The sequence below is a fragment of the Pseudophryne corroboree genome, chromosome 4 (genome assembly GCF_028390025.1).
Source record: "Pseudophryne corroboree isolate aPseCor3 chromosome 4, aPseCor3.hap2, whole genome shotgun sequence".
NCBI classification, from domain to species: domain Eukaryota; kingdom Metazoa; phylum Chordata; class Amphibia; order Anura; family Myobatrachidae; genus Pseudophryne; species Pseudophryne corroboree.
Genome location: NC_086447.1, coordinates 229,934,717 through 229,937,356, shown reverse-complemented (window position 1 = coordinate 229,937,356; position 2,640 = coordinate 229,934,717). Strand labels below are relative to the sequence as shown.

At 43.0% G+C, this 2,640-nt stretch overlaps 1 long non-coding RNA gene across 1 annotated transcript; it reads left to right on the top strand.

Annotated features, from left to right (window-relative positions):
* The first annotated feature begins 315 nt into the window (after positions 1 to 315).
* Positions 316 to 1,362, top strand: LOC134911297 (uncharacterized). The gene is made up of 4 exons (XR_010176459.1): positions 316 to 694; positions 776 to 839; positions 913 to 1,031; positions 1,260 to 1,362. It is a non-coding gene; the product is annotated as an uncharacterized LOC134911297 (long non-coding RNA).
* The last annotated feature ends 1,278 nt before the right edge of the window (positions 1,363 to 2,640 follow it).

The following is a 2,640-nucleotide window of genomic DNA, read 5'->3' as shown; positions in this document are numbered from 1 at the left end:
TTTGTTGATCAGATATATGTTAGTTTGTATGCGTAGGGTGAGTTGTGGTCATTTGATCTGGTGCCCTCTTATGTCATTTTTGACATTTTTGACATTTCATATTATGGATCATTATTTACATTTGCACTCTTTTTCTTCTGTGGTGATTGACAGGCTACACATAGGTTAATCCAGGATTATACGTGAGGAGACCTCCGGTATACCTCCGAGTCCCTGTGAGCTATGAGTGAACCTGTACATTGATGATTCCACCTGGGGGAGTGTTCATTCTCTGAGAACACCCCCCTCTAGGTTGTACACCTCCTTTAAACATTAGCCAGAGGATAAGCCTAATTACGGTTCTTTCCGCGAGTGGAACGCAGAGACTTCCGGCCAGCGCCTCTTCCGCGGAATGGAACGCATGGTGTTCCGGTCGGTGGAACGCAAAAGACGCGTCTCCGGCAGTTGCCCTTCCAAATCGTTAAAATACACTCATTTAAGTAGCCGTGCGTTAGCGATAGCCACTGCCTGTCCTGTGAACCCTGTAACTTTTTTCCCAGTTGGTCTGAGTTAGTTATCTGAGAGGTGATCAGTTAATGAGAGACTGGGTTTATACTAATCTCCTTAATTGGCACTTCCTGTGGTTGATCCTTAAATAGTGCTCAGCTGAGGCTGAACTTTATGCAGCTTCCATTTGGCTCTGGACACTTGAGCAGTGAGTATGGTTCTCCTGCAGCTCCCTTCTGACACATGATTACGGTTGGTGATTATTTTTTCCTGTTGTGCCTCCTTACAGACTGAGTGTCTGACACATGTACAGAGCCCACAAGCTGCCATGAGCTATTTCTACATGTAACTAGGTATGATCTTTTCCAAAATGACGTTGTTAGTGTATTTTCTTATGGTGTAGTTACTCTGTTATTTATCTAATAGGTGACTACGCCTTGCAGCTTCCCCTACGTTATAGGCTTTTTAACTTCATTATGTGATCAGGCATGTTGCCAACTTTGAAGGCCATTCCACACATCTGAGTGATCTGGCTTGCCGTCCAGGTAATCATTTGCCTATCTAAACAGATAGTCCTAATGGTGGAGGTGTCTCTTTCATCACACGTGGATTATTTCCAAGTATCTCTTTTTTACATATATAAAAAAACAGCTTTTTAATACGTTTTCTGGTTTTTGTGACAGTCTTCAGGGCCTGGGAGGCACTGGTGGTGTTGGTGTTGAATAAATCTGGGTTCTTATACATATTAATTGTAACTGTTTCTGATTGTATAGGTGATTTAAGTGCCAATCTTGATAAAGGTCCGCATAAGGACCGAAACGTCGATGAAATACGGCATCAACAGTGAACCCGAATAAAAATATACTGAATTTACAAGTGACTTCAGAGACTAATTTCTGGGCGTGAGTGCACCTTCCACCTAGGTGGTTGTTGTGGTATATTGGTGGCCTCTCTGGTCATTAGGAGCACCCGCCGTCGTTATTACTTTTGATGAGAGTGCAGGATCTTCCAAGACTACATTTGTTCGAACTACTATATGCAGTTCCTACTTCCTGACACCCATCCAACATACCGGATTGGACTTCCTCACCGATCACCACCTTTATTTCCGGGAATCTTACATGTTTTGTTTGTCATGTTTAGTATGTTATTAATCTAATTGCTATACCTGTTTGAGTTTTCCAGTCTAAAGAGTGTTATGACTCAGAGCGGGGTATATTTGTTGGATGATGGCCTACTGGCCAAAGCTGAAACTGGTATAGTTTCATTTACGGATGAGGACACTGAAAAATTACTATTCGATAAATTAGAGTTTGAGGCCTTACCAGCCGAAACCCCTGTGGATTTGTTTTACAAAGTGCTTAAACACAGACAAAAAGAGGTTGATTTGACTTTACATGGTCAATTTTTGTCGGAATACCTCAGGAGAAAACAAATCCCCCGGGGTTTCCGTATTTCTAACGTTCCAACATTGGGTAGAAACAACCCTGTCTTCTGCAGCCGGTGGTGTGGAGTATTGAACAAATGTTCGCTTGACCTCATGACCCTGGTAGTGGAGGAAGTTGGCATTGAGTTAAAGAAATTATCTACTGAAGTGGATATTACCATCAAATCTCACACCACCGTGCTGCAGAATGACAAAACCCAAAATTGGATCGAACGTCTACAGACACAGGTGGACACTTATAAACGTGATCTAATTTCTTTTAAACGAAAAAAATTGTCCACTGTAACTAACGACTACCAAACGCATACTGTATACCGCTGGTTACTTGGAAACAATACTAGTGAACGTCAGAATAGACAATACACTAGGCGAAGGGCCCAACCTTTTGCCCATGAATTTGTTTCCTCCGCCTCTACCTCAGACACCGATTATTACGAAGGGAACAACGACTCCACTCGTTTTTTAGATCGAGGAGGAGAGGCCTCCTCTACCCGTTCCAGGGTTCTCAGAAGCGGCACAGACCGCACCCGAGGAGAGGGGGGTACCAAGAGAAGAGGGAGGAGGAGACAGTAGGTGACAATGTCTTTAATCTATCTAGCGTAGAACTGAGTCCAGCGGAAACTAAACTTCTTGCCCGAGGTTTATCTTTCGTCCCCACATGCAGAATTAATTCATTCCAACAAACTATAGATCAGTATAAATTTGGC